The sequence below is a fragment of the Callithrix jacchus genome, chromosome 1 (genome assembly GCF_049354715.1).
Source record: "Callithrix jacchus isolate 240 chromosome 1, calJac240_pri, whole genome shotgun sequence".
NCBI classification, from domain to species: Eukaryota; Metazoa; Chordata; class Mammalia; order Primates; family Cebidae; genus Callithrix; species Callithrix jacchus.
In genome coordinates, this window is record NC_133502.1 from 74,668,842 (window position 1) to 74,695,698 (window position 26,857).

General features: G+C 41.1%; 1 pseudogene; it reads right to left on the reverse strand.

Moving 5' to 3' along the window:
• Window positions 1-16,305: 16,305 nt before the first annotated feature.
• LOC100398051 (interleukin-17 receptor A pseudogene) lies at window positions 16,306-17,263 on the reverse strand (annotated as a pseudogene).
• Window positions 17,264-26,857: the final 9,594 nt, after the last annotated feature.

The window sequence follows — 26,857 nt, forward strand, 5'->3', positions numbered from 1 at the left end:
AGAATCTCGGGCTGCTTCCATGCATGGTGCAAGCAGAAGTGGAGCTGGTATGTGCAGAGATCATAGGGCTAGGGAGGAGGCAAAAGAGAGTGGGGGCGGTGCCAGGCTTTTTTTCTTAAAATACCCAGCATTCTCTAGAACTAAGAGCAAGAACTCACTCACCTCCAATGGAGAGCATTAATCTACTCATGAGGAGTCGGACCCCATGACCCAAACACTTCCCGCTGGGCTCCACGCTTAACATTGGGGGTCAGATTTCAACATGAGCTTTATTTATTTTATTTATTTTTTTGAGACAGGGTCTCATTCTGTTGCCCAGGCTGGAGTGCAGTGGCATGATCTCGGCTTTCTGCAATCTCTGTCCCCTGGGTTCAAGCGATTCTCCTACCTTAGCCTCCCAAGTAGCTGGGACTATAGGCACCCATTACTATGCCTGGCTAATGTTTTTTTGTATTCTTAGTGAAGATGAGGTTTCACCCCTTAGGCCTGACTGGTCTTGAACTCCTGATCGCAAGTGATCCATCTGCCTTGGCCTCCCAAAGTGCTGGGATCACAGGCGTGAGCCACCGCACCCAGCCCAGCATGAGCTTGAGAGGGCACAAATATCCAAACTGCAGCACATACACATGGCTTTCCACTGAGGTCTGCGACTAGATGGTGCTTGGGGTTTTTAGCTGCCTGAGGTTCCTGTTTAATGTCCCAACAAAATAACTTGAATGTATGTTTTAAAAATGACCTAAACCAGCTTAGTCTTTCAAAGTTGGGTTTTTTTTTTTTCATCGTTAGCATCAATAGCTGGAGCTTGGTAAGGCTTATAGTTCCTCCTGACATCCTCACAACTGGTTATGAAGCAAGTCTCAGACCGGATGCTGTCCCGCAAGCACACCATCTACAGAGCATGGAAAGTTCATCCAAGACAAGCATGACTGCAATCATTTAATGGGGTCAGACAACCCTGAACGCTCCAGACCAGGGCCTGGGAGTCACCTGGGACAACAGTTGTAGGCACTCAGGCCACTGGGGTCACAGCTCTCTTATGATGTATGCATGCAAATGAGAGACTGCTTCCATCTCATTTCTAGCCAATTTACATTTCTTAAATACAAATCCGCATGTCTGGCCTCATGCATGAAAATGATGTGCTCACATCTTTTTTGCTAATCTCAAAGCCACCAGTGTGGATCTGCCATAGGGAAAGCAAAGGCCCTTGCGGAACCTGCCTCTGGAGTGGGTAGAGGCTGTTGCTCTCCCAACTGGACAGCGGTGGCCTCTGGGGCTGGAAGTATTTAGAGTGTATTTCAGACCAGGCGACAGTCCTATCCCATAAGACGACAAGTCCTGCCTTAGCCAGTGTGCCTGAGGATTTAGGCAGAGACTGCACACCCCTGAGACTATTTTCCTGCCCTCTCCTGAGACACAGCCAGCATCCTGGCTGTACACCTCTTTCCCCTGCAGCTGCTCTTCAGGCTGCCAAGCTGTCTTAGAATTGATCCTTCAGGTATGGATGTGGCCTGTCTGTTGATTTCCCAAAGCCTCAAACTCAAGAAGGTGGGGGTTTCGATGTTACTAAAATTTGTATCAAGGAAAGTTTCAATGTAAACAAACAAGCAAAGCAAATATAAAATGGAGCCCAGCTCTTCATCCTAGGGAGGTCCACTGGATGTGCGCCAGCACGCAGAGCGCTTAGTGGGTCTGCACCTCCTCTCTGCTCCTTCCAGTCCTGGCTAGCTCAGACTGGATCAGCATGTTTACACACCCTTCCTTCAAAACCTCTTTTCCTCAAGTTCCAGCTTCCTCCAGCAGAGAGACTTGAAAATCCTTTGACGTGAAAAAGTTTGCCCCTCAGAGCTGGACTCACCTCCAACGACACAGACTTGTATTTTTTCCACAGAATGATTAGTTTCCATCTTGAATTTGAGTCACTCCTCCCATGGTGGGGCAGCCCTCTGGATGATACACAGGCATACCAAATCCGCCCTGGGTCTCCACATGCCCCTCTCAGAAGGACAATATTGACATCTACCCTGAGGACCACAGGAAGTAAAGTTCTGGTAATTTTAGAGTGACCATTTTGACTCTGAGTCAACCCTCGATATTCAGAAACATTGAGGACCAATCTCAAAATAAATAATACACATTCAGTTAGAGCGATGCGGCATCATGCCCCACAATGCTGGGAGTCCCTCAGCAGCCTGAGGTCTTTCTCAGAAGCAGATGCCAGCACCATGATTCTGGTCCGGCTTGCAGAGCCATGGGCCACACAAACCTCTTTTCTTCATCAATTGCCCAGCCTCAGGAATGCCTTTCTAGCAATACAAGTGGACTAAGACTGTGTGTGGATGTTTGTGTATTGGGTGAATGTGCAGAAGTACACATGTACTCTAGCGGACACACCCATGGGCTGCTTCTCCACATGAGAATGCCACCCGGCACTGCCAGGGCTGTGGAAATAATGCACACGTTCTTACTCTTCTTTGCCTGTGTGGTATCTCTTTGTTACATCACTCTGGGAGTACTGATGATTGACTTCTGTTGACTTCTGTTCTGGGCCCAGCTGCTCATTCTCAAATGGGAGAAGAGGAAGCATCTTCTCATGATGGGGATCATGGGCAGTAGGAGGGCTGCTCTAGTGATCTGTCGCAGTGCAGTGAGCACTGCAGATCTTAGTGCCGTGTCTCTCTTGGCATCTGCTGGGCAGGAATTTGGGAAGGGCTCAGCTGGGTGGTCTGACTCAGGGTCTTCCCAGTCAGACCAGCTGGAGCTGTATGGGAGCGGGATGGAGCAGCTGGGGGGCAGCCAGTCATCTCTATGTATAGCCTCAAGGCCGCTCAGTGTGGTCTTTCCACATGGATGCATTTGGGCTTCCTAGAAGCATGGTGGCTTCAGGGAAGCCAGAAAGCTACTAAGAGAGCCAGGCAGAAGCCATGTTGTTTTTGATGGGTGGCCTCAGAACTCCCCAGCAGGCTTCACCAGAGCCACCAGCCATCTCCCAAAGGCAGAAGTATCAAAATCATATTGTCAAAAGAGCATGCAGGAGATGTGGCCATGTGCGAAAATTCCATTTGTCTTAGTGGGGAAACGGCAGGCAGCCCCTTCCCAAGAGGTGCGGGGGAGTCCCTGTATTCTTGGTGTTTTGGCCTAATGTCCCCAGAGCAGTTTGACAAAGTAGGCATCAACTAATCAATAAGCTTCCAGAATTTCAGCACCACCTTTGATGTCTCAGAACTGTCCCCACTACCTCCAAGTGGCACTGCACCACCTCCAAGCCTGCATCAGATTTGGCTGGATCATCTTCAGAACCCCCAGGTGCTAACTGTCCCTGCTCACCCCAAATATTTAATCCACTCTGCTGTAACACCAGCCAATATTTTACATCACTGAAGTTTTTGGCACACACTTATCATACAATGGAGGATTTTTCTGAAGTTTGGTTTTTTAGAGCGTTTATAGTTTATAAACTCTTATGTTATCTCAACTATGTCATAAAATGTCATAAAAAGATAAATGAAAAGCAACCTGTCATTTGTGCATCTATTTTCAGTTAGTGGATGCACAAACATTTTATTGATGCCTTTAATGAGAAAAATGAAAAAAGCATTAAATAAAAAGCCAGAGTTTTATTAAATCAGAGATACTGTCTATATAGGCATTGTGAAATACTTTGCTAATCGATCAATTAATATCAGGTTTGTTGAAACAACTGTGCATGAGCACTCAGACTAGACAATCAGTTATTCACTTATTGGTACAAAGTGTAAATATACAGTGTAAACATGGTGCATGCAGCTCTTCATTTCATGCAACACAGAAAAGATGCAAGTGCTGGGTTCAAGGAGCATAGGGGCTAGGGAGGAAAATTAGACTTCTCAGGGGTGGTGGAAAAACTGACTGGCTAGTTGTGAAAGTCTGAAGATCAATACTTCAGCACATGTCTGCAGCAGCAATGCTAAATGAGCCCACGCAAGTTTTCCCCGACCGCATGCTTCCTACGGTAGATGGTCATCAGTTTGGACTAGCTGATAAGCAGTGGCTTGCATATGAGCAGCATGCCTACTGTCAGAGCACTGTCAGAGGATCTTTTCCAAGTTAGTCCCTGCTCTCCTGAACCTTCTACTCCCTCTCTTCTTTTTCTGTCATGGCTGATTAGAACCATCATACTCTCCTTTAGGATTGCCAGTCTCGAGGCATAGGGGTGAGGCATAATTTGGTCATTGAACTGCAATTACAATTACACCTAATTGGCAAGCTCAGAGAGGAGCAAGAGAAGGCGGGGGTGAACAGAAAGTCAGGGCAGGTCGATGGCCACTTTGAACCCTGTGCAAGCTTATGCATCAAGATGGAGTGGCCAGAGGGAGTAGATACTTGGAAAGAAGCAGGGGAAAGAGAGAAAATGTAACCCCTGAGATGTGAAAGGCATGACTCCAATTCCTGATGACTTTCTAGTTCTATTCTGGCTCAGTTCTGCAGCATTTTTGGTTCTTAGAGTCTCTATCAGTACTTCCAACTCCCTAGCCCCCACATCCCTTAAGTTCTTCTGGTTCTTGCAATCCAAAGATATTGAATAGAATCAAATGCTAATGCAGCATTTTCCCCTCTGACTTTTCTGGGTGTAATTGTCTCATCTCAACTTCATCGTGCTTGGATCAGTCAGTGGGAGCAGCTGGGTAAGTGGTCCACAGGCATGAGGCATTCAGAACCTGATGTCCCTAAGTCTTTGAGCCATCTGTGGAATCCACTGGCGCTGATTCCACAGGTTATGAAACATCATGATTCTGCTCTGTCCAGGGATTTTCCTTCATGATGTGGGGTGCTCTACAGCACCTCTTTCAACCTGGTGGTTCATCTCTTGTCACAAGAAATGTTCTTACATCAGTTCTTTTTTCCTTTTCTATTTTTTTGCACTACATAGGGCTTACTTTTCTCCTACAGATGATTGCAGTGTGAGGTCCTGAGGGGCAGTGGCCACTGTGTCACCAGCATCTTAGCTTTCTTCTATCCTTTGTTTTCTTTTCTGCCTTCCCCCTCATGGTCTCTTCTGAACAAAAGATGACCTCTGCATCCCAGCCTAATGCCTGTGTCAGGGAAGCAGGAGGAAGGGGCAAGGAGTAAGTACAATAGAATCTCTGGTAGACTTTCATAGAAGTCCATTGGCCAGCACTGTGAGGCAGGGCCACCTGGGGGCTGCAAGGGAGGTTAGGATATGTAGTTCTGTAGTTAGTAATGTTGCTGCCCTCTAAGAAAGAAGGAACTTACTTGCAAATAAAGAAGAAGGGGAGAATGAATAGTGGGGAGACAGCAGGCAGTGTCTGCTCCAGTCTCATCTTGTTTATCTTGAAGAATGTGGCCATCTCCTTATTTTCCCAACAGGACACCTAATATGAAGGGCCACTTGTTAAGTACCTATTATAAATCAGAAACTTCATTAGATCCCTGATATTCACTTTTTCCTAAAGGAATCTTTGCAATAACTCTGATTTTAGAATATTACCATTTTCATTTTATAGATGAAGAAATGGAGGCTGAGAAATGTGTCTTGTCCAAGGCTTCCCACAGGCACTAGGTGACAAAGTCTAAATTGTAACCCTGATCCCTCTGTCCCTGAAATACAGCTTTCTGTTATAACTCAGATATGTCTTGATTATTACCTCAGAGGAAGGGCTGATGCAGAGATTGTCACTCTAAAGGTTCCTTTTCCAAATCCAGTATCCATTGTAATCTGCTTATGTTCCTCTTCTGCTTCGTTTCACGGGTCAACTCATTGATAAAATCAATCTGGTATACAGTCTCAGATGGCCATCTGCTTCATTTTTTATTTTGAAAACAGTTTTGTAAAAAATGTCCTATAAACCCACGTGCTAGAAAGCTCACTTTTCTTTCTTGGGGTCCAGGGAAGCCTGAATTTTAAGGAAATGATCAGTTAAGATTCTTAGTTCCGAGCAAGATGAATGGGTTGGGTTCTCCTTTACATGATTTTTCTCAGCCTCCCAAGTAGCTCTCTTCACACCAGTGTTGGGACCCAGCCCTTCATGAACCTTCTGCTAAGGTCAGGCCCTGGTGCATTTCAGCTCAGATGAAGAGATAAATAGGGTGAAGTATGGGGGAAGGGACGTGGAGCTTCCATGCCCTGCCTGGACTCCCCAGTCTCCATGAACCTCAGCCATTCCCAAGCTCTTTTTCTCTGTTCTTTCTTCCTGAAGCTCTTATTAATTGGATGTTGGGCTGGCATAATTGGTTCTCTTATTTTATTTTTTCCTTCTTACCTTACATACATTTGGTTTCCTGTCCTATAGACATATCCCTTGGTTTACTTTCTGGTAGATGTCCATGATTTTTATCTTTCAACGTTTCTGTTGAAATATTTTCTTCATCAGTCATAATTTGAATTTTCAGCAGTTCTTTTCAATCTCTAATTGTTCTTTTTTATACCACTCTTTGTTGATTTATGGGTGTAGCATCTTCTATTTCTCTGAAGATTTTAATGACAGTTTTTCTGAGGTGGTGTTTTCCTTCTTGTCTTGTTTCTATTTTCTCTGTTTTTTGTTTTTTTTTTTTCTGCCTGTCTTCCCTTCCCTGGCATTCCTTTCAGCTTTCTTTACTGTTTCACACTGGAAGACTTCCCTATATGTTTGGGAAATCCTAATCTATTCATGTTAAAGAAAGAGTGCACAAAAAGCTAACTTTTTACAACTGTTGTTAACAAGAAGGGGCAGGTTGTGTCACCTGGGGCTGCACTGCACAGAGGTGGCATGGCAGGCTAGTTTTTTGTACATATGTGCAGGTAGACTCCCAGATGCTGTTCTTGTTCCACAAAGCTGAATACGCCAATAGCTAGCCAGGGACAAGCCTTACTGTTACCACTCATGGAGCAGAGTGGTGGGCAGTGGGGGATGGATCCTATAGCAAGGGGCCAGAAGGGGTCAGGGAGTCAGGCAGCCAGGATGGAGAAGGGCCCTGGTTCTTTGTCTAACACTATGATCCAGCACCCTTCCATTGAGCCTTCCAAGAGCCTTTGTGCTTCATATGTCTGTGGCTCTCTGGTGTTTTGTGGTGCATTTGGCTCACCTTAAAAAAATTATTATTATATAAATAATTATAATTATAAAATAATGTTATTTTATTATTAATTATTATCATTTAATTAAGTTCTGTGGTACATGTGCAGTTCTTGCAGGATTGTTACATGAGTATACATATGCCATGATGGTTTGCTGCCTCCATCCCCCCTTCACTACATTAGGTATTTCTCCTAATGTTATCCCTCTTCCCTAGTCCCCCACTCCCCAACAGATCCCAGTATGTGACTTTCCCCTCCATGTGTCCATGTGTTCTCATTGTTCAACACCCACTTATGAGTGATAACATGTGGTGTTTGGTTTTCTATTCTTGTGTCAGTTTTCTGAGAATGATGGTTTCCAGATTCATCCATATCCTTGCAAAGGACATGCACTTATCCTTTTTTATGGCTGCATAGTATTCCATGATGTATATGTGCCACATTTCCCTTATACTCATCAAGGATACATTTATCCAGTGTATCCTTGATGGGCATTTGGGTTGGTTCCAAGTCTTTACTATTGTAAACACTGCCACAATGAACATATGTTTGCATGTGTCTTTATAATAGAACCAGAATGATTTATAATCTTTTGGGTGTATACCCAGTAATGGGATTGCTGGGTCAAATGATATTTCTATTTCTAGATCCTTGAGGAATCACCACATTGTCTTCCACAATGGTTGAACTAATTTACACTCCTACCAACAGTGTAAAAGCATTCCTATTTCTCCACATCCTCTCCAGCATCTGTTGTCTCCAGCTTTTTTAGTGATTGCCATTCTAACTGGCATGAGATGGTATCTCAATATGGTTTTGATTTACATTTCTCTAATGACCAGTGATGATGAGCAATTTTTCATATGTTTCTTGGCCGCATAAATGTCTTCTTTTGAAATGTGTCTGTTCATATCCTTTGCCCACTTTTTGATAGGGTTTTTATTTCTTGTAAATTTGTTTAAGTTCTTTGTGGATTCTGGATATTAGCCCTTTGTCAGGTGGGTAGCTTGCAAAGATTTTTTCCCATTCTGTTGGTTGCCAGTTCACTCTAATGATTGTTTCTTTTACTGTGCAGAAGCTCTTAAGTTTAATTAGATCTCATTTGTCTATTTTGGCTTTTGTTGCCATTGCTTTTAGTGTTTTAGTCATGAAGTCCTTGCCTATGCCTATGTCCTGAATGGTATTGCCTATGTTTTCTTCTAGGGTTTTTATGGTGTTAGGTCTTATGTTTAAACCTTTAATCCACCTGGAGTTAATTTTTGTATAAAGTGTAAGGAATGGGTCCAGTTTCAGCTTTCTGCACATAGTTAGCCAGTTTTCCCAATACCATTTATTAAACAGGGAATCCTTTCCCCATTGTTCGTTTTGGTCAGATTTGTCAAAGATCAGATGGTTGTAGGTGTGTGGCATTACTTCCGAGGCTTCTGTTCCATTGGTCTGTATATCTATTTTGGTACCAGTACCATGCTGTTTTCATTACTATAGCCTTATAGTATAGTTTGAAGTCAGTGTGATGAATCCAGCTTTGTTGTTTTTGCTTAGGATTGTCTTGGCTATGTGGATTCTTTTTTGGTTCCATTTGAAGTTTAAGGTTTTTTTTTTTTTTTTTTTTTTTTCCAGTTCTGTGAAGGACAATGGTAGCTTGGTGGGGAAAGCACTGAATCTATAAATTACTTTGGGCACTATGGCCATTTTCACACTATTGATTCTTCCTAACCATGAGCATGGAATGTTTTTCCATCTGTTTGTGTCCTCTCTTATTTCCTTGAGCAGTGGTTTGTAGTTCTCTTTGAGAGGTCCTTCACGTCCTTTGTTAGTTTTATTCCTAGGTATTTTATTCTCTTTGTAGTAATTGTGAATGGGAGTTCACTCATGATTTGGCTCTCTGTTTGTCTGTTATTGGTGTATAGAAATGCTTGTGATTTTTTCACATTGATTTTGTATCCTGAGACTTTGCTGAAGTTGCTTATCATCTTAAGGAGATTTTGGGCTGAGGGTATGGGGTCTTCTAAATACACAGTCATATTGTCTGCAAATAGAGACTATTTGACTTCCTCTTTTCCTAATTGAATATGCTTTATTTCCTTTTCTCCCGTGATTACTCTGGCTAGAGCTTCCAATACTATATTGAATAGGAATGGTGAGAGGGCATGCTTGTCTAGTGCCAATTTTCAAAGGGAATGCTCAGTTTTTGCTCACTCGATATGATATTGGCTTTGGGTTTGTCATAGATAGCTTTTATTATTTTGAGATATATTCCATTGATACCTAGTTTATTGAGAGTTTTTTAGCATAAAGAGCTGTTGAATTTTGTTGAAGGTCTTCTCTGTTTCTATTGACATATCATGTAGTTTTTGTCTTTGGTTCTGTTTATGTGGTGGATTATGTTTATAGATTTGCGTATGTTGAACCAAACTTGCATCTCCAGGATGAAGCCTACTTGATCATGATGGATAAAATCTTTTTGAAGCCTACTTGATCGTGATGATAAATTTGGTTTGCCAGTATTTTATTGAAGATGTTTGCATCGATGTTTACCATAGATATTGGCCTGAATTTTTTTTTTTTTAGTTGTGTCTCTGCCAGCTTTGGGTATCAGGATGCTGTTGGTCTTATAAAATAAGTTAGGGAGTATTTCCTCTTTTTGTATTGTTTGGAATAGTTTCAGAAGGAGTGGTACCAGCTCCTCTTTGTATGTCTGGTAGAATTTGGCTGTGAACCCGTCTGGACCTGGACTTTTTTTTGGTTGATGGTCTATTAATTACTGCCTCAACTTCAGACCTTGTTATTAGTCTATTCAGGGATTCAACTTCTTTCTGGTTTAGTCTTTGGAGGATGTAAGTTTCCAAAAATTTATCCATTTCTTCTAGATTTGCTGGTTTATGTGCATAGAGTTGTTTGTAGTAATCTCTTATGGAAGTTTGTATTTCTATGGAATCTGTGGTGATATTGCCTTTATCATTTTTTATTGCATCTATTTGATTCTTCTCTCTTTTGTAAATTAGTCTGGCTAGCATTCTATCTATTTTGTTGATCTTTTCAGAAAGGCAACTCTTTGATTTATTGACTTTTTGAAGGGATTTTTTTGTATCTCTATCTCCTTCAGTTCTGGTCTGATCTTATTTATTTCTTGTCTTCTGCTAGCTTCATAATTTAAGGAGAAGTAAAATCCTTTATGGATAAGCAATTGCTGAGAGATTTCATCACCACCAGGCCTGCCTTACAAGAGCTCCTGAAGGAAGCACTAAACATTGAAAGGAACAACCAGTACCAGCCACTGCAAAAATGTACCAAATGGTAAAGACCATTGATACAATGAAGAAACTGTGTCAACTAACAGGCAAAACAACTAGCTAGTATCAAAACAGCAGGATCAAATTCACACATAATATTAACCTTAAATGTAAATGGGCTAAATGTCCCAATCAAAATACACAGACTGGAAAATTGGATAAAGAGTCAAGGCCCATTGGTGTGCTGTATTCAGGAGACCCATTTAACATGCAAAGACACACATAAATTCAAAATAAAGGGATGGAGGAAGATTTACCAAGAAAATGGAGAAAAAAAAAAAAAGAAGGGGTTGCAATCCTAGTCTCTAATAAAATGGACTTTAAACCAACAAAGATAAAAGGAGACAAAGAAGGGCATTACATAGGGGTAAAAAGATCAATGCAACAAGAATTAACTGTCCTAAATATACATGTACCCAATACAGGAGCACCCAGATACATAAAGCAAGTTCTTAATGACCTACAAAGAGACTTATACTCCCACACAATAATAGTGGGAGACTTTAATACTCCACTGTCAATGTTATACAGATCAACGAGAAAGATAATGAAAAAGGATATCCAGGACTTAAACTCAGTTCTGGACCAAGCTGACCTAATAGACATCAGCAGAACTCTCCACCCCAAACCACAGAATATACATTCCTCTCAGCATTACATCACACTTACTCTAAAATTAACCACATAATTGGAAGTAAATCACTCCTCAGCAAATGCAAAAGAATGGAAATCATAACAACCAGTCTCTCAGACCACAGTGCAATCAAATTAGAACTCAGGCCTAAGAAACTCATGCAAAACCACACAACTACATGGAAACTGAACAACCTACTCCTGAATGACTACTGGATAAATAATGAAATTAAGGCAGTAATGAAGAAGTTATTCAAAACCAATGAGAATGAAGACACAATGTACCAGAATCTCTGAGACACATTTAAAGCAGTGTCTCGAGGGAAATTTATAGCACTAAATGCCCACATGAGAAGCAAGGAAAGTTCTAAAACTGACACCCTATTGTCAAAATTAAAAGAGCTAGAAGAGCAAGATCAAACAAATTCAAAAATAATTATTTTTAATTGATGGATAATAATTGTACATATTTATGGAGTACAGTATGATTTTTTCACCAGTTTTAATTAATATTTATTTATTATGGTCTTTTATCCCTCATGCCAACCCTTTCTCCTGAGTCCTCAAAGTCCATTTTGTTATTCTTATGCCTTTGCATCCTTGTAGCTTAGCTCCCACTTATGAATGAGAATATTGGGTTTTCATTCCTGAGTTACTTCACTTAGAATGATGGTCTCCAATTCTACTCATGTTGCTGAAAATGCCATTATTTGATTCCTTTTTATGGCTGAGTAATGTTCCATGGTGTATATGTACACCACATTTTCTTCATCCACTGGTTGACTGATGGGCATTTGGACTGGTTCCATATTTTTGCAATTGCAAATTGTGCTGCTATAAACATGTATGTGCAAGTATATTTTTTGTATATGACTTCTTTTCCTTTGGGTAGATGCCTAGGAGTGGGATTGCTGGATCAAATTATAGGTTAACTTTTAGTTCTTTAAGGAATCTCCACAGTTTTCCATAGTGGTTGTACTAGTTTACATTCCCACCAACAGCATAAAAGTCTTCCCTTTTCACCACATCCATGCCAACTTCTATTATTTTTTTATTATGTCCATTCTTGGAGGTGTAAGGTGGTATGGCATTGTGGTTTTGATTTGCATTTCTCCGATAATTAGTCATGTTGAGCATTTCTTCATATGTTTGTTGGCCATTGGTATATCTTCTTTTGAGAATTGTCTATTCATGTCCTTAGCCCACTTTTTGATGGAATGGTTTGTTTGTTTTCTTGCTGATTTGTTTGAGTTCCTTGTAGATTTTGGATATCAGTCCTTTGTCAGATATATAGATTGTGAAGATTTTCTCCCAATCCATGAGTTTTCTGTTTCCTCTGTTGATTATTTCTTTTGCTGTGCGGAAGCTTTTTAGTTTTATTAAGTCCAATTAATTTATCTTTGTTTTGTTGCATTTGCCTTTTTCTTGGTCTTGGAGTCTTTGCCTAAGCCAATGTCTAGAAGGGTTTATAAATTGTTATCTTCTATAATTTTTATGGTTTCAGGTATTAGATTTAAGTGTTTGATCCATCTTGAGTTGATTTTTATATAAGGTGAGAGATGAGGATCTAGTTTTATTCTTCTACATGTGGCTTGCCAGTTATCCCAGCACCATTTGTTGAATAGGGTGTTTTTTTCCCCACTTTATGTTTTTCATTGAAGATCAGTTTGCTGTTGGCTTTATTTCTGGGTTCTCTATTCTGTTCAATTGGTCTATATGCCCATTTTTACACCAGTACCATGCTGTTTGGTGACTATGGCCTTATAGTATAGTTTAAAGTCAGGCAATGTGATACCTCCAGGTTTGTTCCTTTGCTTAGTCTTGCTTTGGCTGTGCACATTCTTTTGTGATTCCATATTAATTTTAGGATTGTTTTTTCTAGTTCTGTAAAGAACGATGGCAGTATTTTGATGGGAATTGCATGGAATTTGTAGATTTCTTTTGGCAGTATGGTCATTTTAACAATATTGACTCTACCCATCTGTGAGCATGGGATGTGTTTACATTTGTGTCAGCCAAATTTTCTTTAAGCAGTGTTTTGTAGTTTTCCTTGTAGAAGTCTTTCACCTCCTTGGTTAAGTATATTGCTAGTATTTTATTTTATTTGCAGCTATTGTAAAAGAGGTTGAGTTAATTGATTTGATTGCCAGCTTAGTCACTCTTGAGTATAGCAGGGCTACTGATTTGTGTACATTAATTTTGTGTCCTGAAACTTTTTTATCAGTTCTAGGAACTTTCTGGATGAGTCTTTAGGGTTTTCTAGGTATTGCTCATGCCATCAGCAAACAGTGACAGTTTGACTTCCTGTTTACTGATTTGGACACCTTTTATTTCTTTCTCTTGTCTGATTGATTGCTCTGGCTAGGACTTCTAGTACTATGTTCAATAGAAGTGGTGAAAGTAGGCATGCTTGTCTTTTTCCAGTTCTCAGGAAGAACGCTTTCAACTTTTCCTCATTCAGTATAATGTTGGCTGTGGGTTTGTCATAGATGGCATTTATTACCTTAAGGTATGTCCCTTCTATGCCAGTGTTGCTGATGGTTTTAATCATAAAGGAATGCTGGATTTTGTCAAATGCTTCTGCTGTGTATATTGAGATGATCATGTAATTTTTTGGTCTTAATCCTGTTTATATGGTGGATCACATTTATTGACTTATGTATGTTAAACCATCCCGGCATCCCTAGTATAAAATCCACTTGATCATGGTGGATTATCTTTTCGATATGTTGTTGGGTTCAGTTACATAGTGTTTTGTTGAGGATTTTTGCATCTATGTTCACCAGGGATATTGGTCTGTAGCCTGCCTTCCTTCCTTCCTTCCTTCCTTCCTTCCTTCCTTCCTTCCTTCCTTCCTTCCTCCCTCCCTCCCTCCCTCCCTCCCTCCCTCCCTTCCTTCCTTTCTCTCTCTCTCTTTCTTTCTTTCCTTTCTTTCAACAGAGTCTCACTCTGTCATCCAGGCTAGAGTGCAATGGCATGATCTCAGCTCACTGCTACCTCTGCCTCCGCCTCCTAAGTTCAAGCAATTCTCCTTCCTCAGCCTTCTAAGTAGCTGGAAGTACAGGTGCATGCCACTTCACCCAGCTAATTTTTTGTATTTTTAGTAGAGACAGGGTTTCACCATGTTAGCCAGGATGGTCTTGATCTCCTGACCTTGTGATCTGCCCATGTCAGCCCCTCAAAGTGCTGGGATTACAGGCATGAGCCACTGCGCCTGGTCTGTAGTTTTTGTTGTTGTTGTTGTTTTGTTTTCCTTGGTTTTGGTATTAGGGTGATACTGGCTTCATAGAATGATTTAAGGAGGATTCCTTCTTTCTCTATCATTTGGAATAATATCAGTAGGATTGGTACCAATTTTTTAAATATTTGATAGAATTCAGCCGTGAATCTTTCTGGTCTTGGACTTTTTTTGTTGCTGATTTTTAAATGTACCATTTCAATCTCACTGCTTGTTATTGGTCTGTTCAGAGTTTTTATTTTTTCCTGATTTAGTCTAAGAGGCTTGTATATTTCCTAGAATTTATCCATCTTCTCTAGGTTTTCTAGTTGGCATGCATAAAGGTGTTCATTGTAGCCTTGAATGATCTTTTATATTTCTATGATGTCGGTTGTAATATCTTCCGTTTCATTTCTTATTGGCTTATTTGAATCTTCTCTCTTCTTGACTAATCTCACTAATGGTCCATCAGTTTTGCTTATCTTTTCAAAGAACCAGCTTTTTGTTTCATTTATCTTTTGTATCGTGTGTGTGTTTTAATTTCATTTAGTTTTGCTCTGATGTTGATTTTTTTTCTTCTGCTGGGTTTGGGTTTGGTTTGTTCTTACCTAGTTCCTTGAGGTGTGACCTTAGATTCTTTATTTGTGCTCTTTCAGACTTTTTGATGTAGGCATTTAATGTTATGAACTTTCCTTTTAGCACTGCAGTTGCTGTATCCTAGAGGTTTTGATAGATTTTGTCACTATTATTCCATTCAAATAGTTTTTAAGTTTCCATCTTGATTTCATTGTTGACCCAACGATCACTCAGAAGCAGATTATTTAATTCCCATGTATTTCTATGGTTTTGAGGGTTCCTTTTGGAGTTGATTTTCAATTTTATTCCACTGTTGTCTGAGAGAGTACTTGCTATAGTTTTGATTTTCTTAAAATTGTTGAGACTTATTTTGTGGCTTATCATATGTCTATCTTGGAGAATGTTCCATGTGCTGATGAATAAAATGTATATTCTGCAGTTTCTGGGTAGAATGCTCTGTAAATATCTGTTAAGTCCATTTGCTCTAGGGTATAGTTTAAGTCCATTTTTTCTTTGTCAACTTTCTGTCTTGACCTGTCTAGTGCTGTCAGTGGAGTATTGAAATCCCCCACTATTATTGTGTTGCTGTCTATTTCATTTCTTGGATTTAGTAGTAATTGTTTTATACATTTGGGACCTCCAGTGTTAGGTGCATGTATATTTAGGATTGTGATATTTTCTTATTGGACTAGTCCTTTTGTCATTCTATAATGTCCTTCTTTGTCTTTTTTAACTGCTGTTGCTTTAAAGTTTGTTCGGCCTGCTGTAAGAATAGCTACTCCTGCTTGCTTTCGGTGTCCATTTTCATGGAATATCTTGTTCCACAGCTTTACCTTAAGTTTATGTGAGTCCCTATGTGTCAGCTGAGTCTCTTGAAGAAAGCAGGTACCTGGTTGGTGAATTCTTATCTATTTTGTGATTCTGTATCTTTTAAATGGAGCATTTAGGTCATTGACATCCAATGTTAGTATTGGGATGTGAGGTACTGTTTTATTCATTGTGCTGTTTGTTGCCTGAATATCTTAGTTTTTTTTTTTTTTTTTTTTTTAGTTTTGGTTTTTGTTTAAAACCTGCTGGAGATGGCCTGCTCCTCCAGCAGGTCCAGGGTCACTTCTGTGCCACAGCAGTGAGCAGGAACTGGGCGAATTTCAAGACCATGTCCACGTAGAGGGAGTGATCGGCTGAGTAGATGATCCAGACCTTCCTGGGCTTCAGCGGTGGGGGCGTCAGGTCAGCAGCAGGCAGGCCATCGGTGGGTTTGGTGTCATTACTGTGTTTTTCGCTTGCAGGCCCGGGTAGCCTCCAGGTCATGCAGATGATGAGCAGGATGAGGGAGCCCACCAGCAGGATGGAGATGCCCGTGATGAACCAGTATACCCACAGGGGCATGTAGTCCGCAACTGGTTAAGAGACAAGGACTTGAGCTGCTGGTCTAAGGAGAGATGCCTTGCCTCCTCCTTGGGAGTCTGGGTCTCCTTCCAGCCTGGCCCCATGTCTCAGCCTTTTTGTGAGCCTGTGGCTGCAGCCTCCCATGCGTTAGGGCATGCTACTTCTGAACATTGTCCCTGGGGTGTCTTGTGTTTCTGGGCAGGAAATAGTCACAGAGTGTCTGAAGCAGTCATTGAGGCAGCTGCTGAAGGGCTGGATCTGTACTCGGTGGTGACAGCACCCTCTAAGGCTGCGTAGAGTGAGCGTGATGTTGGATAGCTGGTGGAAGTCCTGTGGTCTGGGTGCAGGCATGTGGTACATGTGCTCAAAGCAGCTATGGTTCTCCATATGTGGAAAGCTGGTCAGCAGAATCTGGTAACGGGTAGATTCGTTCCACAGGGGTGAAGCTTGCGTGCAACTGGTGGGCCTCCAGGGTCTCCATAGTGATGTTGGGGTCCCACAGGCTGCCTACGCTCACGCACGGCGCCGTTCCTTTCATCCTGGTGTCCTCGCAGCCAGGTATGAGGAAATTCTCGGACTGGTGGTTTGGGTCCCCGTCAGGGATGGGCTTGGGCAGGTAGTGAACAGTCACCTCATACTCCTGGTTGGGGCCAACCACGAAGTGGCTGCGGGTAAAACGCCACCGCTTGTGGTGATGCCTCAGTTTGGACAGAAACTTGAACCTGACCCACAAACGTTCATTGCTGTTTAGCTGCAGGACAGATAACTCTGCCCTAGAGGTACAGGATGCATCTGTCTGCAGTGTCCATTCAATGTGAGCCATGGGGAACAGGTTGCCTTGCTGGGTGAGGGCAAAGCGAAGCTCAATCTGCAGCTCTTTTGGAGAGGAGGGGGTCAGGTTTTGAGGGTGAATCCAGTTGTCATCCAGGCGGGTACTATTCTTGACCGTGCAGTTTAGCCCCGGCTGGAAGCAGACCAGCACTGGGTGGTCCAGGAGTCGCAGGGAGGCGCCACCCGGGGCCAGCACGCCCAGGAACAGCAGGAGCAGCCCCAGCGGGGAGGCCCCTGGATGGCGGGTGGTGGACTGCGTGCAACCCCCATGGCCCCAGTGGCGTCGCGGAGGGCTTGGCCCGGCTAGGGGCGCAGCAAGCGCTCGTTCCGGAACCTTCTCCTCTGCGGTAAAGCTTGAGTGGGCTCCCGGCTTTGTTCATTTTTAAAAATCATTTGTTCTTTGTTTTTATTCGATTGGGTTAATTCAAAATCCTTCCTTTCGAACCCTGAAATTCTTTTTTCTACTTGTTTGATTCTATTGCTTAGACTTTCCAGTGCATTGTGTGATTCTCTAAGTGTGTTCCTCATTTCCAGAAGTTGGGATTGTTTTTTATTTATGCTATCTGTTTCACTAGAGATTTTTGTTTATACCATGTGTCTTTTTTTTAATTTCTCTAAGTTGGACATTTTTCTGGTACCTGTTTGACTGATTGAAGATGGGAGAATAGTTGGCCTTCTGAATTCTTTTTCTGGCAATTGAGAGATTTCATCGTTTAGATCCATTGCTGGTGAACTAGTGTGATCCTTTTGGGGTGTTAAAGAACCTTGGTTTGTCAAACACTAGAATTGTTTTTCTGGTTCCTGGGTAGATTGTGTCAGAGGGAAGATCTTGGACTCAAGGACTGCTGTTCAGATTCTTTTGTCCCACAGGGTGCTCCTTTTATGTGGTGTGTGCCCCTTTCCCCTGGGGACAGGACTTCCTGACAGCCAAACTGCAGTTGTTATTTCTCTTCTGACTCTAGCCAGTGGAGCTACTGTGCTCTGGCCTGGGACTGGGTAGTGTCTGCCAAGAGTCCTGAGATGTGATTCATCTTCAGGTCTTTCAGCCATGGATACCAGCACCTGCTCCAGTGGTGGCAGCAGGGGAGTGAAGTGGACTCTGTGAAGGTCCTTGGTTGTATTTTAGTTAAGTGTGCTGGTTTTATATTGGTTGGCTTTCAGCCAAGAGGTGGTGCTTTCAAGAGCACCTCAGCTGTGGTAGTATAGGGAGGATCAGGTGGTAGGCAGGGCCATAGTGCTCCAAAGAGATAATGTCCTTTTTCTTTGACTACCAGGGTGGGTAGAGGACTATCAGTTGGAGGCAGGGTTAGATGGATCTGATCTCAGACTCTCCTTGGGTGGGGATTGCTATGGCTGCTGTGGGGGATGGGAGTGTGGTTCCCAGGCCAATGGAGTTATGTTCCCAGGGGGATTATGGCTGCCTCTGCTGTGTCATATATGTTGCCAGAGTAGTAGGGGAAAGCTGACAGCCACAGGCCTTACCAAGCTCCCGTGCAACCCACAGCCCAGAAGGTGGTCTCACTCCCACTGTGACCTTCCAATAGCACTGAGTTTATTTCAGGCACCCAGTGAGCAGGGCTGAGGACTTACCCCAGGCTACAACCCTCCCAGCTAAGAAGGCAAGCAGACTTACAGTTCCTCATTTGTCCCATGGAGGCTGAAGGGACAATCCACCTCTTTCAAGGGGTCTGTGGATTCCTTTGGCTTTTCTGGTCTGTTCCTGCAGTAGTTCTTGGAGCAAAAGTTTATAATGTGGGTCTCCACGCACTGTCTTGTCCATCCAAACGGGAGCTGCAAATTAGTCCTGCCTCCTATCCACCATTTTTGCTCTACTCCACTGTGATATTTTGATACATGTATACAGAGTGTGATGATCAAATTAGGGTAATTACATGTCTAGCAAACATTTATTTTTTGTGTGTGTTGAAAACATTTACAATTTGCTCACTTAGCTATTTGAAAATATGCATAAACTCCTGTTTATTGTAGTCCCCCCACAGTGCTTTAGAACACTAGAACGCTCTCCTCCTCCCCATCTGTGCCTTTAGATCCATTAAAAGATCCATTTTAGACCTCTTCATTTCGCTAACTTCATCAGAGTCCTCTGCAGGATTATGGCTTGTGACTTCCTCTAACTTGCTAGTCAGTTACTACTTTTGCTTTAATTTTTAAAAAATGACTTAAAAAATTGATATATAATGATGTACATACTTAAAGGGTACAATCTCGTAAATTTTGACATAGATAAACCATAAAACCATCAGCACAATCAAGCTCTCTCATTTGCTAACTGTATCCTACTAAGGGGCTGAAGGTTTCTTCTTGGCATCTGTAAAATAGAAAAGATGATAGCAATTTCTATAGCATACGGGTTCTGCAGGGTTCAAAGAGATAAGATATATGCAGTACTTAGCATAGTCTCAAGCACATATTAGGTGCCCAGTAAATAGAAACCTTATCACTAAATAAAAAATTCAAATTGAAAATAGAACTACCTCATTATTCAGCAATCCCACTGCTGGGTGTCTATCCGAAGGAGATGAACTTGGTATGTTGAAGAAATATCTGCACTTCCATGCTCGGTGCAGCATTCTTCACAATGGTCAAGATATGAATTAACCTAAATATTCATCAATGGATGAAATAAGAAAGAAAATGTGGTATACACATACAATGAAATATTGTGTATTCAACCATATGAAGAAGGCAGTTCTGTCATTTACAACAGCATGGGTGAAACTAAGTGAAACAACCCAAGCAGAGAAGGACAAGTATCATGGGATCTCATTTATGTGTGGAATCTAAAAAAGCTGAAATCACTGGAAGCAGAAAGTAGGATGGTGGTTATCAGAGAGTGCAGACAAGAAGACAGGGGAGATCTTGGTCAAAGGATGAAACACTTAGATTAGACGGAAGGAATAAATTCAAGAGACCTGCTGTATAATGTGGTGACTATGGTTAATAGCAATGTGTTGCATGCTTAAAAAATGCGAAGAGTAGATTTTAAATGGTTTTACCACAAAAAGAGATAAGTGTGTAAGGTACTATGTATGTTAGTTAGCTTGATCTAGGCACGCAATAATGTCTGCATATTTCAAAACATCATATGGTACACTATACATAGGAACAATTTTTATTTGTCAAATTTTAAAAAGCCAAAAATGCTACTAGATGTACAATGCTGTGGTGTTCAGGAATCTGCATTTTTACAGATATTCTTGGTAATGACAATGCAGTTATTCCTCACATCACACTTGGAGAAATAGATATGACATTTAAAATGTAAAAACGTTCATTGTACAGCATAATTACTTACAATGGGTATTCCTGTAGTTTTTTTTAGAATTTATTAGAAAAAATTATATATTGAGGCAATTTAAGAATCAAAGAAGGCTTTTCACATTAGGGAACATGCTAAACTTTTCTTCTAAACATGCTAGCAACATTAGCATCCCAGAGTTTCTTTTACCCCTAAGAGTATCACTTATGAGAACCCACATTATATCTTATTAAAGTTGGTCAAAAAGTTAGATTTTTGTGGCCAGCAGGCTTAAAATACCAGGGCTTCCTGTGGAAACAGAGAAAGAGACTCTCCATGTTCCAACTTCAAGGGCCATCCAGGAATCATATATTTTGGAGTTTTCAGGGAGAAACGATTCACAGAGGCTCTAAAAAATTAATTGCCTTTTACCGCTTCTAGAGCAGGCAGACCTACAGACATGTAAAAATCCACTGAATATTTAAAAGATTCCTTCCAGCTCTAAAGTGTTTTTGTAGAATTAAATTCAAAATTATCTAGGGCAAAATGCAAAATCCAGTAAAAATAACATCAGATGAAGTAGAGAACCAAGGGATAGGCCCGTTTCTGTGTGCTTCACACTTTCTGACTGACTCATGTCCTCCTTTCATAAATCCTGTGGAGTAGATGTTCTTATTAATTTCATTTTACAGATGAGAAAAGTGAGCCACAGAGAGATTAAGTAACTTGTTCAAGGTCACAGAGGGAATACTAGAAAATTCAGGACTGTAACTCGAGCAATGACGTCCTGGTGCCAAGCCCTTCATCTCTCTATGATAACATGCTCTGTTCATATTTTAACCTCTTTGCTTGCTCCTAGTTCTGTCAAATTGCATATCAGACTATTAAAGTATCAGTGATGGGACAGGGTGCAGTGAGAATTTATAAAACTACATTATCATAGAGTCTATTGTGTTTTGCTTTTTGTTTTTTGAGATGGAGTCTTGCTCTGTAACAAGGCTGGAGTGCAGTGGCGTGAACTCTGCTCACTGCAGCCTCTACCTCCCAGGTTCAAGTGATTCTCCTGCCTCAGCCACCGAGTAGCGGGGACTACAGGTGCACACTACCACATCCAGCTAATTTTTGTATTTTTAGTAGAGACGGGGTTTCACCATGTTGGCCAGGATGGTCTCACTTTCCTGACCTCATGTTCCACCTGCTCCGGCCTCCCAAAGTGCTGGGATTACAGGCATGAGCATTTTACTTTTTAGTGAAAGAGGTAGTTGTTACATGATAGGCTAAAAATTAACTTCAACCATATGACATTGCCAAGAATTACCTACCTTTGTCATTTTTGACCTAAATTGATAATTTTTTAGTTGCTTCTTGACTACTTTGTATGGTTCAATCAAATACATAATTCACAGTTGAATGGCGATGTACAGTTTATAAGAATGCTACCCACTCTTCCGTTTGCTCCCCACTGTCTTGGGAGGTGGAGAGAACTCTGTTATACCCCCTGCTTTACAGAGGAAGAAGTGGAGGAGACCTGCCCCAAATGGTGCAAGGCTGGGTTGTGACCAGACTAATCCTTCACCTGCTCTGTTCCTCCTGTCACCTTTTTGTCCTGGTTCTGGCCAATGGCTACTTTTCAGTGGCCAATATGCAGGGGTTTTAGGCATCACTTCGGACAGGCATATGGAATTCATCAAATGCTATTTGATATGGAACTGAGCAGAAGATATAAAAGGAGGGGGCCTACCAGCCAACAGCAGGGGCTGAGACAGAAGCCAGGCCAGTGCACATTATATGGATTCCAGAGCTATTGGCAGAGAAGGAACATTCTCCCTCCTCGTAATTTTGATTCCTCAACCCTCCTTCCTGTCTCTGCATCTGATGAGTGAGAGATGGTCACTCCTAGGTCACCTACAAGCTGTCTCACTCTAGGGAGAGCCAGGTATGGGGCAGCCCATCTCTGGTTTCCTCTGGGGGTCCCCTTGCCTCTCTGTGGTGTCTGGAGATGCGCCTGGTTCCTATGTGAACTGCAGTGAAACAACATCCTCTCAATAAGGTTGTGTAAGACCTGGCTGTCCTATACATGACATGATACATACACACAGGCAGTTGTTGATTACCATCCAAAGCTTCGTTTGGGGACGTGTGCCCTGACCACAGGCTCTGCCCCATCTTCTGCCTCTAGGGAAGAGAGGTGAAGGGGCCAGACTCCTGATGCTAGCTCTCTGAGAGCTGAGAGGGACAGGGGAAGAGCAAACATGCAGATGAGGGTCTCAGGCAACCTCCTGGACCACAGCTGAATGCACATGGACCCAGCATGATGGATGACAGCCCATGGGGGAGACAGTAGCACTGTCTCTGTGGCTGTTGTTTCATTGAATTGGAAGCATTCATTGAGGATGATGTCATTTAGCTAAAAAAACACTTAATTGAGAGCCAGCAATTCTGGATCCTTATCAGGGTTCTGTCTATGAGAAGCTGTGTAGTTTCCCACTGCCCTTTGGTAATTCCTGCCAGGCCATACCACCCTCCCCAGATTAATATCTAACCACTTTCTCCTTGAATTAAAACTCTCCAGCCATTTCAGGCCATGTCATCTCCTTGGCCAAACCCCTTCTTTCCTTCTTGAAGGTCTCCACAGGTTATCTTACCATCTGACTGAGGTGCTCCTGCTCCAGTCATGGCCAGGTGAACAGCTATTCAGAATTTCCTAAGTCCTCCTCCCCTCCCTAAGTAGGTTTCATACTCTGCTATTTTATAGCAACGTTTCTGATCTGCCTTCATACCTGTTTCAGTCATCTGTTGATGCATAATAAACCATGTCACATGTAGTGGTTAGTGGTTTTAAAACAACAATTTATTATTTTTTGTGATTCGTTCTGGGTGAACTAGCTGGTTTGTCTGCTTGGCTGGGGTACTGGGATGCCCCATTTCAAAGTGCCTGAGTCTCGTGGCTGGCAGTTGGTGTTAGACATGGATAGAATTCAGCTAGGGCTGTTGGCTGGGGGTGAGGTCGGGGGAGGGGTTCAGTAGTTTCCCTTGTGATCTCCATCTGTATACTTGGGCTTCCTCACAATATGGCAGCTGGGTTCCAAGGAGGAATGTTACATGAAGTGAGGCAGAAGTTGCCTGACTCCTGAGGGCTAGCCTCACAACTGCCCAGTATCACTTCTGACACATCTGTTATTATTGCCTGCAACAAATCACAGGTACAAGAAAGAAGATTCTATATTTTGATGGAAAAATAAAAATTTACATAGAAAAGAAGAAAACAGGGTGAGCGAGAAAGGTGACAATCTTTGAAAACTTGGTCTATTTCAGTACCATGTATCACATGATCATCTGTTTTGACCTTTATGTTCTTTCCCAAGCTGCAAATATTTTAAGAGCAAGGAGCATTTCTATTTGTTCACCACTATTTCCTCAACCTCTTGTACCATTTTTGATATATTTGCAGAATAAGTGGAAGAATAAAAGATACCTTGTACAAATCACTTCACCTTGAAAACCAGCTTACATTCTGTAAGACAATAGAGCTAGCTCACATGATTATATGTAAGGCTTCAGGTTTTATTCATAAAATTATATGACTTTTTACTCAACTGGGATAGCTTAGCAATATGCTTAATGGATTATTTAATAACTGGTCTACAACTGGGCAACTATCATCTAATTTTAGCCTGAGTGCTCTCTGGAAAAGCCTACTGTTTTTCTGGCACATAGTATCTATTCAATAATTCCATTTTGTGGCAGAGCCAAGAATAAGAATCATTTTTCATAGTTGAAGGCTTTCCAAACCACACCATAAATGGCCATACCCTTTAGTCACCCCAGAGATAGGTCATTTTTAAATTGGTTGTCTTGACAATAATGGTGATCATACAAAGAATGCAGTTTCCTTTGAAACACCCTGAAGCATTCTCATGGAAATCTTTTTATCTTCACTGTATCCTTGTAAAGTAGGAAATGGATGAGTAATTGTTTGTGTCAAATGACCATTTCCTTAGGTTCAGTGGATTGGGCTATTGTTGTGCATTTCAGTGGTACAATTTCCATTTACTGCCACTCCTGTTGTGATGATGAATTCGTAGATGCTTGATAAGTATATTTTCCATTCCCTCAAAAGTACATATTTATTTGTTTCAATGAAGCCATATGAGAATGCTTTTTTATGAATAATAATATTGATTTGAAAATATAATTTGAGCATGAAATAGATGTGATGTTTACAAGAACTGGAATGCTTTCTCTAAATTTGTACTTTCTCTCCAAATATTAAAATTTGGGGATCTGTGTTGTTAACTATTTTTACAGAAAAAGCTTCTTCAAGAAGCTGCTTATTCAGGCAAGAAAACATGTTTGTGGCACTATTCACATTAGGAAGCACATCATGATAGAATATTGCCCCTAGAGAACGTGTCTCAATTAATAAAATATAACTTTCACATTATTCAGACTGTGGCAGATCATAGGAAAAGATGAAAACTTCTCATTTATTTTATATTCACTCATTATGATTTTAACACCAAATCTGACTTTATTTACTGATCTTTATTTCTTTACTTTTTATTTTATCATTATGTTTTACTATGCCTTGACTTTGTATAGAACAAAATCTGACTTTAAAAATAACAAAGTAAAAGGAAAAACAATGAATCAATTCCATTTGGGAATATAGATGCAAAACTAAAAAACTGTAAAACATTAGTGAATCCAATTCAGCAGTAAATTAGAAAATGAATCCTGCTTGACCAAGTAGGACTTGTTCCAGAAATGAAAAAGAGATTTAACATGCTTAGCGTACTCATTATATGAACACATTAAAGAATCATATAATTAAATCAGCAGATTTAAAAATCACATTTGAATAATTTTTAGCTATTTATCACAAAAGCTGTAAGTAAAATAGGACTAGGAGGTGGCTACTGAGAGGTAGTGAAGGTGGTTCATTAAAAAATCCGTGTATTGTGAAACAACTGAAATGTGGAACATGACTGCGATGCCTCAATCACCATTATTAAACAACATTAGTTTTGAGAGTCTAGATAATATAATAAAAATGAGGGAAAAAAAGTAAGTCATACCAAGGCTAGAATAGAAAGATCAAAATGATCTTTATTTGTAGGAGATAGGATTGCAGGCTTGGAAAATACAATAGACCACATTATAAGAACTGTTGCATCCAAAAGATATTTTGTACACAAAATAAAACATAAAAATTAATGTCTTTAAAGAAAAATCAATAGATGAAAATCAAATGAAAAACTGCCAATTTATAATAATAATAAAAGCTATGAAGTAAATGGAAATGAATTTAATGAGACAGGTTTAGACATAAAGGAAGGCTATTCAGCAGTTTTAGGGAAGGTGAAATCGTAGAGATACAGGCCTTCAGAACGGGCTGTCTGGTGGCTCTGCCTCCAATCCTAGAGAGTCTCCCAGTGTTGCCTCTTCTGTGCCAGCACCTCCTGCATAGGTGAGCAGTTGTTGTAGCACCCCCAGGCCTCACACACACTCAGGGCCCTTTCCTTGAGGAAGAGAAATGATAACATCTCACATGGACCAAGAAAAGCAAGAGAGAACCTTCCACAAATCCCCCAGCACAACTCTCCTGACATTTTTTTCTGCTAGAACTGGTTCACGTGCTCACTTTTGAGCCAGTCTCTGGAAAGAGCTATGAGCTTAGCCAAGCTAATGTAATCTCTAGATTATGATTATCTTTTTCTGAAGAATCCGGCAGAGAGTTTGTGTCCTGAACAAGTTTGGAATATTATTAATAAGGAGGAGGTGGAAATGGATTAATTTTGAGTAAACAACAATCAGCCACTTGGAAGAAAACAAAGATAGACCCCTATCTTGTTCCACACACAAAAAATCCAGCACTGCTCTAAAGAAATACCTGAAACTGGATAATTTATAAAGAAAAGAGATTTAGTTGACTCACAGTTCTGCAGGCTGCACAAGAAGCATGGCTGGGGCAGCCTCGGGAACCTTGCAATCATGGCAGAGGGCAAAGTGGGAGTAGGCATGTCTTACATGACAGGAGCAGGAGCAGGAGCAAGAGAGAGAGCAGGGAGGTGCCGAATGCTTTTAAACAACCAGATCTCATGAGAACTCTATCATGCGACAGCACCAAGGGGATGGTGCTTAACCATGAGAAGCCATCCCTGTGATCCAGTCACCTCCCACCAGGCCCACTTCCAAAATTGGGTATTACAATTGGAAATGAGATTTGGTGGGGACACAGATCCAAACTCTACCAAATAACTAAGTTTATAACAAACCTTTACAAGTGTTAGAAGAAAATATAGAAGAATGTTGCCTAACCTTGAGGTGAAAAAGCCCTTCTCAAACAACAAACAAACTTCAAAGGACATACAGGCAGATAATGGCTGGTTTCACGATAGAAGTTAATCATTTCTATATGGCAAACAACATCAGAAAGAGTCCAGTAGCAAATGACAGGGTAAAACATTTGCACTACATATGGACAAAGGTTTAATATCTCTCATATACAAAGAACTTCTTTAGAAAAGGAAAAATAAAGATCCAATTGAAAAATATCAAAGGACATGAATAGGCAAGAGAAAATCCAAAAAGCAAGAAAACAT